The sequence below is a fragment of the Phymastichus coffea genome, unplaced genomic scaffold, assembly GCF_024137745.1.
Source record: "Phymastichus coffea isolate CEN01 unplaced genomic scaffold, Cenicafe_Pcof_1.1 PCOF00005, whole genome shotgun sequence".
NCBI lineage: Eukaryota > Metazoa > Arthropoda > Insecta > Hymenoptera > Eulophidae > Phymastichus > Phymastichus coffea.
The window spans coordinates 7,860,771-7,872,998 of record NW_026706816.1 but is presented as its reverse complement, the minus strand read 5'-3'; positions in this window follow the sequence as shown (position 1 = coordinate 7,872,998).

Here is a 12,228-nt window from a genome sequence, read left to right as displayed (position 1 = left end):
TTTTGAGGACTTTTATGACGACTATTTTGGGGACTTTTTTGTGGACTAATTTGAGGACTTTTTTGAGGACTAATTTGAGGACTTTTTTGAGGACTTTTTGGACGACTAATTCGAGGACTTTTTTGAGGACTTTTTCGAGGACTTTTTCGAGGACTTTTTCGAGGACTTTTTTGAGGACTTTTTTTAGGACTTTCTCGAGGAATTTTTCGAGGACTTTTTCGAGGACTTTTTTGAGGACTTTTTTGAGGACTTCTTGAGGATTTTTTCGAGGACTTTTTTGAGGACTTTTTTGAGGACTTCTTGAGGACTTTTTCGAGGACTTTTTTGAGGACTTTTATGACGACTATTTTGAGGACTTTTTTGTGGACTAATTTGAGGACTTTTTTGAGGACTAATTTGAGGACTTTTTTGAGGACTTTTATGACTGTTATTTTGAGGACGTTTTTGAGGCCTTTTTTGAGGACTTTTTTGAGGACTTCTTGAGGATTTTTTTGAGGTCTATTTTGAGGACTAATTTGAGGACTTTTTTGAGGACTAATTTGAGGACTTTTCTGAGGACTAATTTGAGGACTGTTTGGAGAACTTAATTGAGGACTTTTTTGAGGAATTTTTAGAGAACTTTTTTGAGGAATTTTTTGAGGACTTTTTTGAGGACTTTTTCGAGGACTTTTTCGAGGACTTTTTTGAGGACTTTTTTTAGGACTTTCTCGAGGAATTTTTCGAGGACTTTTTTGAGGACTTTTTTGAGGACTTTTTTAAGGACTTCTTGAGGATTTTTTCGAGGACTTTTTTGACGACTAATTCGAGGACTTTTTTGAGGACTTTTTCGAGGACTTTTTCGAGGACTTTTTCGTGGACTTTTTTGAGGACTTTTTTTAGGACTTTCTCGAGGAATTTTTCGAGGACTTTTTCGAGGACTTTTTTGAGGACTTTTGAGGACTTTTTCAAGGACTTTTTTGAGGACTTTTATGTCGACTATTTTGAGGACTTTTTTGAGGACTAATTTGAGGAATTTTTTGAGGACTAATTTGAGGACTTTTTTGAGGACTATTTTGAGGACTTTATTTACGATTTTATTGACGACTTTATTGTGGACTTTTTTGAGGGATTATTTCAAGATTTATTTGAGTACTAATTTGAGGACTATTTTGAGGACTTTTTTGAGGAATATTTTGAGGACTTTTTTGAGGACTTTTTCCAGGACTTTTTGGAGGACTTTTTTGAGTATATTTTGAGGGCTTTATTTACGATTTTCTTGACAACTTTATTAAGGACTTTTTTGAGGACTTTTTTGACGACTAATTTGAGGAATTTTTCGAGGACTTTTTCGAGGACTAATTGAGGACTTTTTTGAGTTTTTTTTGAGGACTTTCCTGACGACTTTTTTGAGGACTTTTCTGACGACTTTTTTGAGGACTTTATTTATGGCTTTTTTGAGGACTTTTGTGACGACTATTTTGAGGCCTTTTTTGAGGACTTTTTTGAGGACTTCTTGAGGATTTTTTTGAGGTCTTTTTTGAGGACTAATTTGAGGACTTTTTTGAGGACTAATTTGAGGACTTTTCTGAGGACTAATTTGAGGACTGTTTGGAGAACTTTTTTGAGGACTTTTTTGAGGACTTTTTCGAGAACTTTTTTGAGGAATTTTTTGAGGACTTTTTTGAGGACTTTTTTGAGGACTTTTTTGAGGACTTTTTCGAGGACTTTTTTGAGGACTTTTATGACGACTATTTTGAGGACTTTTTTGTGGAATAATTTGAGGACTTTTTTGAGGACTAATTTGAGGACTTTTTTGAGGACTATTTTGAGGACTTTTTCGAGGACTAATTGAGGACTTTTTTGAGTTTTTTTTGAGGACTTTCGTGACGACTTTTTTGAGGACTTTTCTGACGACTTTTTTGAGGACTTTATTTATGGCTTTTTTGAGGACTTTTGTGACGACTATTTTGAGGACTTTTTTGAGGAATTTTTTGAGGACTTTTTTGAGGACTTTTTCGAGGACTTTTTCGAGGACTTTTTTGAGGACTTTTTTTAGGACTTTCTCGAGGAATTTTTCGAGGACTTTTTTGAGGACTTTTTTGAGGACTTTTTTGAGGACTTCTTGAGGATTTTTTCGAGGACTTTTTTGAGGACTTTTTTGAGGACTTCTTGAGGACTTTTTCGAGGACTTTTTTGAGGACTTTTATGACGACTATTTTGAGGACTTTTTTGAGGACTAATTTGAGGACTTTTTTGAGGACTAATTTGAGGACTTTTTTGAGGACTTTTATGACTGTTATTTTGAGGACGTTTTTGAGGCCTTTTTTGAGGACTTTTTTGAGGACTTCTTGAGGATTTTTTTGAGGTCTTTTTTGAGGACTAATTTGAGGACTGTTTGGAGAACTTTTTTGAGGACTTTTTTGAGGACTTTTTTGAGGACTTTTTCGAGGACTTTTTTGAGGACTTTTTCGAGGACTTTTTTGAGGATTTTTTTTAGGACTTTCTCGAGGAATTTTTCGAGGACTTTTTCGAGGACTTTTTTGAGGACTTTTTTGAGGACTTTTTTGAGGACTTCTTGAGGATTTTTTCGAGGACTTTTTTGAGGACTTTTTTGAGGACTTCTTGAGGACTTTTTCGAGGACTTTTTTGAGGACTTTTTTTAGGACTTTCTCGAGGAATTTTTCGAGGACTTTTTCGAGGACTTTTTTGAGGACTTTTTTGAGGACTTCTTGAGGATTTTTTCGAGGACTTTTTTGAGGACTTTTTTGAGGACTTCTTGAGGACTTTTTCGAGGACTTTTTTGAGGACTTTTATGACGACTATTTTGAGGACTTTTTTGTGGACTAATTTGAGGACTTTTTTGAGGACTAATTTGAGGACTTTTTTGAGGACTTTTTGGACGACTAATTCGAGGACTTTTTTGAGGACTTTTTCGAGGACTTTTTCGAGGACTTTTTCGAGGACTTTTTTGAGGACTTTTTTTAGGACTTTCTCGAGGAATTTTTCGAGGACTTTTTCGAGGACTTTTTTGAGGACTTTTTTGAGGACTTCTTGAGGATTTTTTCGAGGACTTTTTTGAGGACTTTTTTGAGGACTTCTTGAGGACTTTTTCGAGGACTTTTTTGAGGACTTTTATGACGACTATTTTGAGGACTTTTTTGTGGACTAATTTGAGGACTTTTTTGAGGACTAATTTGAGGACTTTTTTGAGGACTTTTATGACTGTTATTTTGAGGACGTTTTTGAGGCCTTTTTTGAGGACTTTTTTGAGGACTTCTTGAGGATTTTTTTGAGGTCTATTTTGAGGACTAATTTGAGGACTTTTTTGAGGACTAATTTGAGGACTTTTCTGAGGACTAATTTGAGGACTGTTTGGAGAACTTTTTTGAGGACTTTTTTGAGGAATTTTTCGAGAACTTTTTTGAGGAATTTTTTGAGGACTTTTTTGAGGACTTTTTCGAGGACTTTTTCGAGGACTTTTTTGAGGACTTTTTTTAGGACTTTCTCGAGGAATTTTTCGAGGACTTTTTTGAGGACTTTTTTGAGGACTTTTTTAAGGACTTCTTGAGGATTTTTTCGAGGACTTTTTTGAGGACTTTTTTGAGGACTTCTTGAGGACGTTTTTGAGGCCTTTTTTGAGGACTTTTTTGAGGACTTCTTGAGGATTTTTTTGAGGTCCTTTTTGAGGACTTTTTCGAGGACTTTTTTGAGGACTTTTTCGAGGACTTTTTTGAGGATTTTTTTTAGGACTTTCTCGAGGAATTTTTCGAGGACTTTTTCGAGGACTTTTTTGAGGACATTTTTGAGGACTTCTTGAGGATTTGTTCGAGGACTTTTTTGACGACTAATTCGAGGACTTTTTTGAGGACTTTTTCGAGGACTTTTTCGAGGACTTTTTCGTGGACTTTTTTGAGGACTTTTTTTAGGACTTTCTCGAGGAATTTTTCGAGGACTTTTTCGAGGACTTTTTTGAGGACTTTTTTGAGGACTTCTTGAGGATTTTTTCGAGGACTTTTTTGAGGACTTTTTCGAGGACTTCTTGAGGACTTTTTCGAGGACTTTTTTGAGGACTTTTATGACGACTATTTTGAGGACTTTTTTGTGGACTAATTTGAGGACTTTTTTGAGGACTAATTTGAGGACTTTTTTGAGGACTTTTATGACTGTTATTTTGAGGACGTTTTTGAGGCCTTTTTTGAGGACTTTTTTGAGGACTTCTTGAGGATTTTTTTGAGGTCTTTTTTGAGGACTAATTTGAGGACTTTTTTGAGGACTAATTTGAGGACTTTTCTGAGGACTAATTTGAGGACTGTTTGGAGAACTTTTTTGAGGACTTTTTTGAGGAATTTTTCGAGAACTTTTTTGAGGAATTTTTTGAGGACTTTTTTGAGGACTTTTTCGAGGACTTTTTCGAGGACTTTTTTGAGGACTTTTTTTAGGACTTTCTCGAGGAATTTTTCGAGGACTTTTTTGAGGACTTTTTTGAGGACTTTTTTGAGGACTTCTTGAGGATTTTTTCGAGGACTTTTTTGAGGACTTTTTTGAGGACTTCTTGAGGACTTTTTCGAGGACTTTTTTGAGGACTTTTATGACGACTATTTTGAGGACTTTTTTGAGGACTAATTTGAGGACTTTTTTGAGGACTAATTTGAGGACTTTTTTGAGGACTTTTATGACTGTTATTTTGAGGACGTTTTTGAGGCCTTTTTTGAGGACTTTTTTGAGGACTTCTTGAGGATTTTTTTGAGGTCTTTTTTGAGGACTAATTTGAGGACTGTTTGGAGAACTTTTTTGAGGACTTTTTTGAGGACTTTTTTGAGGACTTTTTCGAGGACTTTTTTGAGGACTTTTTCGAGGACTTTTTTGAGGACTTTTTTGAGGACTTCTTGAGGACTTTTTCGAGGATTTTTTTGAGGACTTTTTCGAGGACTTTTTCGAGGACTTTTTTGAGGCCTTTTTTAGGACTTTCTCGAGGAATTTTTCGAGGACTTTTTCGAGGACTTTTTTGAGGACTTTTATGACGACTATTTTGAGGACTTTTTCGAGGACTTTTTTGAGGACTTTTTTGAGGACTTCTTCAGGATTTTTTCGAGGACTTTTTTGAGGACTTTTATGAGGAATTCTTGAGGACTTTTATGACTGCTATTATGAGGACTTTTTTCAGGACTAATTTGAGGACTTTTACGAGAACTTTGGCGGACTTTATTGAGTATTTTATTAGAGCTTTATTTACGATTTTATTGACAACTTTTTTAAGGACTTTTATGAGGACTTTTTTGAGGACTTTTTTGAGGACTTTTTCGAGGACTTTTTTGAGGACTTTTTTGAGGACTTTTACGAGGACTTTTTTGAGGACTTTTTTGAGGACTTTTTTGAGGACTTCTTGAGGACTTTTTCGAGGATTATTTTGAGGACTTTCATGACGACTATTTTGAGGACTTTTTTGAGGACTAATTTGAGTACTTTTTTGAGTTTTTTTAGAGGTCTTCTCTGACGACTTCTTCGAGGACTTTTTTGAGGACTTTTTTGACGACTAATTCGAGGACTTTTTTGAGGACTTTTTTGAGGACTTTTTTGAGGACTTCTTGAGGATTTTTTCGAGGACTTTTTTGAGGACTTTTTTGAGGACTTCTTGAGGACTTTTTCGAGGACTTTTTTGAGGACTTTTATGACGACTATTTTGAGGACTTTTTTGAGGACTAATTTGAGGACTTTTTTGAGGACTAATTTGAGGACTTTTTTGAGGACTTTTATGACTGTTATTTTGAGGACGTTTTTGAGGCCTTTTTTGAGGACTTTTTTGAGGACTTCTTGAGGATTTTTTTGAGGTCTTTTTTGAGGACTAATTTGAGGACTGTTTGGAGAACTTTTTTGAGGACTTTTTTGAGGACTTTTTTGAGGACTTTTTCGAGGACTTTTTTGAGGACTTTTTCGAGGACTTTTTTGAGGACTTTTTTGAGGACTTCTTGAGGATTTTTTCGAGGACTTTTTTGAGGACTTTTTTGAGGACTTCTTGAGGACTTTTTCGAGGACTTTTTTGAGGACTTTTTCGAGGACTTTTTTGAGGACTTTTTTGAGGACTAATTTGAGGACTTTTTTGAGGACTAATTTGAGGACTTTTTTGAGGACTTTTATGACTGTTATTTTGAGGACGTTTTTGAGGCCTTTTTTGAGGACTTTTTTGAGGACTTCTTGAGGATTTTTTTGAGGTCTTTTTTGAGGACTAATTTGAGGACTGTTTGGAGAACTTTTTTGAGGACTTTTTTGAGGACTTTTTTGAGGACTTTTTCGAGGACTTTTTTGAGGACTTTTTCGAGGACTTTTTTGAGGACTTTTTTGAGGACTTCTTGAGGACTTTTTCGAGGATTTTTTTGAGGACTTTTTCGAGGACTTTTTCGAGGACTTTTTTGAGGCCTTTTTTAGGACTTTCTCGAGGAATTTTTCGAGGACTTTTTCGAGGACTTTTTTGAGGACTTTTATGACGACTATTTTGAGGACTTTTTCGAGGACTTTTTTGAGGACTTTTTTGAGGACTTCTTGAGGATTTTTTCGAGGACTTTTTTGAGGACTTTTATGAGGAATTCTTGAGGACTTTTATGACTGCTATTATGAGGACTTTTTTGAGGACTAATTTGAGGACTTTTACGAGAACTTTGGCGGACTTTATTGAGTATTTTATTAGAGCTTTATTTACGATTTTATTGACAACTTTTTTAAGGACTTTTATGAGGACTTTTTTGAGGACTTTTTTGAGGACTTTTTCGAGGACTTTTTTGAGGACTTTTTTGAGGACTTTTACGAGGACTTTTTTGAGGACTTTTTTGAGGACTTTTTTGAGGACTTCTTGAGGACTTTTTCGAGGATTATTTTGAGGACTTTCATGACGACTATTTTGAGGACTTTTTTGAGGACTAATTTGAGTACTTTTTTGAGTTTTTTTAGAGGTCTTCTCTGACGACTTCTTCGAGGACTTTTTTGAGGACTTTTTTGACGACTAATTCGAGGACATTTTTGAGGACTTTTTCGAGGACTTTTTCGAGGACTTTTTCGAGGAATTTTGAGGACTTTTTTTAGGACTTTCTCGAGGACTTTTTTGAGGACTTTTTCGAGGACTTTTTTGAGGACTTTTTTGAGGACTTCTTGAGGACTTTTTCGAGGATTTTTTTGAGGACTTTTTCGAGGACTTTTTTGAGGACTTTTCTGAGGACTAATTTGAGGACTTTCTCGAGGACTTTTTTGATGACTTTTTCGAGGACTTTTTTGAGGACTAATTTGAGGACTTTTTTGAGGACTAATTTGAGGACTTTTACGAGAACTTTTGGCGGACTTTATTGAGTATTTTATTAAGGCTTTATTTACGATTTTATTGATAACTTTTTTAAGGACTTTTATGAGGACTTTTCTGACGACTTTTTTGAGGTCTTTATTGATGACTTTTCTGACAACTATTTTGAGGACTTTTTTGAGGACTTTTTCGAGGACTTTTTCGAGGACTTTAACGAGGACTTTTTTGAGGACTTTTTTTAGGACTTTCTCGAGGAATTTTTCGAGGACTTTTTCGAGGACTTTTTTGAGGACTTTTTTGAGGACTTCTTGAGGATTTTTTCGAGGACTTTTTTGAGGACTTTTTTGAGGACTTCTTGAGGACTTTTTTGAGGACTTTTTTGTGGACTAATTTGAGGACTTTTTTTAGGACTTTCTCGAGGAATTTTTCGAGGACTTTTTCGAGGACTTTTTTGAGGACTTTTTTGAGGACTTCTTGAGGATTTTTTCGAGGACTTTTTTGAGGACTTTTTTGAGGACTTCTTGAGGACTTTTTCGAGGACTTTTTTGAGGACTTTTATGACGACTATTTTGAGGACTTTTCTGGGGACTAATTTGAGGACTGTTTGGAGAACTTTTTTGAGGACTTTTTTGAGGACTTTTTCGAGAACTTTTTTGAGAACTTTTTTGAGGAATTTTTTGAGGACTTTTTTGAGTTTTTTTTGAGGACTTTCCTGACGACTTTTTTGAGGACTTTTCTGACGACTTTTTTGAGGACTTTATTTATGGCTTTTTTGAGGACTTTTGTGACGACTATTTTGAGGCCTTTTTTGAGGACTTTTTTGAGGACTTTTCTGACGACTTTTTTGAGGACTTTATTTATGGCTTTTTTGAGGACTTTTGTGACGACTATTTTGAGGCCTTTTTTGAGGACTTTTTTGAGGACTTCTTGAGGATTTTTTTGAGGTCTTTTTTGAGGACTAATTTGAGGACTTTTTTGAGGACTAATTTGAGGACTTTTCTGGGGACTAATTTGAGGACTGTTTGGAGAACTTTTTTGAGGACTTTTTTGAGGACTTTTTCGAGAACTTTTTTGAGGAATTTTTTGAGGACTTTTTTGAGGACTTTTCCGAGGACTTTTTCGAGGACTTTTTTGAGGACTTTTTTTAGGACTTTCTCGAGGAATTTTTCGAGGACTTTTTTGAGGACTTTTTTGAGGACTTTTTTGAGGACTTTTTTGAGGACTTCTTGAGGATTGTTTCGAGGACTTTTTTGAGGACTTTTTTGAGGACTTCTTGAGGACTTTTTCGAGGACTTTTTTGAGGACTTTTATGACGACTATTTTGAGGACTTTTTTGAGGACTAATTTGAGGACTTTTTTGAGGACTTTTTTGAGGACTTTTTTGAGGACTTCTTGAGGATTGTTTCGAGGACTTTTTTGAGGACTTTTTTGAGGACTTCTTGAGGACTTTTTCGAGGACTTTTTTGAGGACTTTTATGACGACTATTTTGAGGACTTTTTTGAGGACTAATTTGAGGACTTTTTTGAGGACTAATTTGAGGACTTTTTTGAGGACTTTTATGACTGTTATTTTGAGGACGTTTTTGAGGCCTTTTTTGAGGACTTTTTTGAGGACTTCTTGAGGATTTTTTTGAGGACTTTTTTGATGACTTTTTCGAGGACTTTTTTGAGGACTAATTTGAGGACTTTTTTGAGGACTAATTTGAGGACTTTTACGAGAACTTTTGGCGGACTTTATTGAGTATTTTATTAAGGCTTTATTTACGATTTTATTGATAACTTTTTTAAGGACTTTTATGAGGACTTTTCTGACGACTTTTTTGAGATCTTTATTGATGACTTTTCTGACAACTATTTTGAGGACTTTTTTGAGGACTTTATTGATGGCTTTTTTGAGGACTTTTCTGACGACTATTTTGAGGACTTTTTTGAGGACTAATTTGAGGACATTTATGAGGACTTTTTCGAGGAATTTTTCGAGGACTTTTTCGAGGACTTTTTTGAGGACTTTTTTGAGGACTTCTTGAGGATTTTTTCGAGGACTTTTTTGAGGACTTTTATGACGACTATTTTGAGGACTTTTTCGAGGACTTTTTTGAGGACTTTTTTGAGGACTTCTTGAGGATTTTTTCGAGGACTTTTTTGAGGACTTTTATGAGGAATTCTTGAGGACTTTTATGACTGCTATTATGAGGACTTTTTTGAGGACTAATTTGAGGACTTTTACGAGAACTTTGGCGGACTTTATTGAGTATTTTATTAGAGCTTTATTTACGATTTTATTGACAACTTTTTTAAGGACTTTTATGAGGATTTTTTTGAGGACTTTTTTGAGGACTTTTTCGAGGACTTTTTTGAGGACTTTTTTGAGGACTTTTACGAGGACTTTTTTGAGGACTTTTTTGAGGACTTTTTTGAGGACTTCTTGAGGACTTTTTTGAGGACTTTTTTTAGGACTTTCTCGAGGAATTTTTCGAGGACTTTTTTGAGGACTTTTTTTAGGACTTTCTCGAGGAATTTTTCGAGGACTTTTTCGAGGACTTTTTTGAGGACTTTTTTGAGGACTTCTTGAGGATTTTTTCGAGGACTTTTTTGAGGACTTTTTTGAGGACTTCTTGAGGACTTTTTCGAGGACTTTTTTGAGGACTTTTATGACGACTATTTTGAGGACTTTTTTGTGGACTAATTTGAGGACTTTTTTGAGGACTAATTTGAGGACTTTTTTGAGGACTTTTTTGACGACTAATTCGAGGACTTTTTTGAGGACTTTTTCGAGGACTTTTTCGAGGACTTTTTCGAGGACTTTTTTGAGGACTTTTTTTAGGACTTTCTCGAGGAATTTTTCGAGGACTTTTTTGAGGACTTTTTTTAGGACTTTCTCGAGGAATTTTTCGAGGACTTTTTTGAGGACTTTTTTGAGGACTTTTTTGAGGACTTTGTTGAGGACTTCTTGAGGATTGTTTCGAGGACTTTTTTGAGGACTTTTTTGAGGACTTCTTGAGGACTTTTTCGAGGACTTTTTTGAGGACTTTTATGACGACTATTTTGAGGACTTTTTTGAGGACTAATTTGAGGACTTTTTTGAGGACGTTTTTGAGGACTTCTTGAGGATTGTTTCGAGGACTTTTTTGAGGACTTTTTTGAGGACTTCTTGAGGACTTTTTCGAGGACTTTTTTGAGGACTTTTATGACGACTATTTTGAGGACTTTTTTGAGGACTAATTTGAGGACTTTTTTGAGGACTAATTTGAGGACTTTTTTGAGGACTTTTATGACTGTTATTTTGAGGACGTTTTTGAGGCCTTTTTTGAGGACTTTTTTGAGGACTTCTTGAGGATTTTTTTGAGGTCTTTTTTGAGGACTAATTTGAGGACTTTTTTGAGGACTAATTTGAGGACTTTTCTGAGGACTAATTTGAGGACTGTTTGGAGAACTTTTTTGAGGACTTTTTTGAGGACTTTTTTGAGGACTTTTTCGAGGACTTTTTTGAGGACTTTTTCGAGGACTTTTTTGAGGACTTTTTTGAGGACTTCTTGAGGACTTTTTCGAGGATTTTTTTGAGGACTTTTTCGAGGACTTTTTTGAGGACTTTTTTGAGGACTTTTCTGAGGACTAATTTGAGGACTTTCTCGAGGACTTTTTTGATGACTTTTTCGAGGACTTTTTTGAGGACTAATTTGAGGACTTTTTTGAGGACTAATTTGAGGACTTTTACGAGAACTTTTGGCGGACTTTATTGAGTATTTTATTAAGGCTTTATTTACGATTTTATTGATAACTTTTTTAAGGACTTTTATGAGGACTTTTCTGACGACTTTTTTGAGGTCTTTATTGATGACTTTTCTGACAACTATTTTGAGGACTTTTTTGAGGACTTTTTCGAGGACTTTTTCGAGGACTTTAACGAGGACTTTTTTGAGGACTTTTTTTAGGACTTTCTCGAGGAATTTTTCGAGGACTTTTTCGAGGACTTTTTTGAGGACTTTTTTGAGGACTTCTTGAGGATTTTTTCGAGGACTTTTTTGAGGACTTTTTTGAGGACTTCTTGAGGACTTTTTCGAGGACTTTTTTGAGGACTTTTATGACGACTATTTTGAGGACTTTTTTGTGGACTAATTTGAGGACTTTTTTGAGGACTAATTTGAGGACTTTTTTGAGGACTTTTTTGACGACTAATTCGAGGACTTTTTTGAGGACTTTTTCGAGGACTTTTTCGAGGACTTTTTTGAGGACTTTTTTTAGGACTTTCTCGAGGAATTTTTCGAGGACTTTTTCGAGGACTTTTTTGAGGACTTTTTTAAGGACTTCTTGAGGATTTTTTCGAGGACTTTTTTGAGGACTTTTTTGAGGACTTCTTGAGGACTTTTTCGAGGACTTTTTTGAGGACTTTTATGACGACTATTTTGAGGACTTTTTTGTGGACTAATTTGAGGACTTTTTTGAGGACTAATTTGAGGACTTTTTTGAGGACTTTTATGACTGTTATTTTGAGGACGTTTTTGAGGCCTTTTTTGAGGACTTTTTTGAGGACTTCTTGTGGATTTTTTTGAGGTCTTTTTTGAGGACTAATTTGAGGTTTTTTTGAGGACTAATTTGAGGACTTTTCTGAGGACTAATTTGAGGACTGTTTGGAGAACTTTTTTGAGGACTTTTTTGAGGACTTTTTCGAGAACTTTTTTGAGGAATTTTTTGAGTACTTTTTTGAGGACTTTTTCGAGGATTTTTTCGAGGACTTTTTTGAGGACTTTTTTTAGGACTTTCTCGAGGAATTTTTCGAGGACTTTTTTGAGGACTTTTTTGAGGACTTTTTTGAGGACTTCTTGAGGATTTTTTCGAGGACTTTTTTGAGGACTTTTTTGAGGACTTCTTGAGGACTTTTTCGAGGACTTTTTTGAGGACTTTTTATAGGACTTTCTCGAGGAATTTTTCGAGGACTTTTTCGAGGACTTTTTTGAGGACTTTTT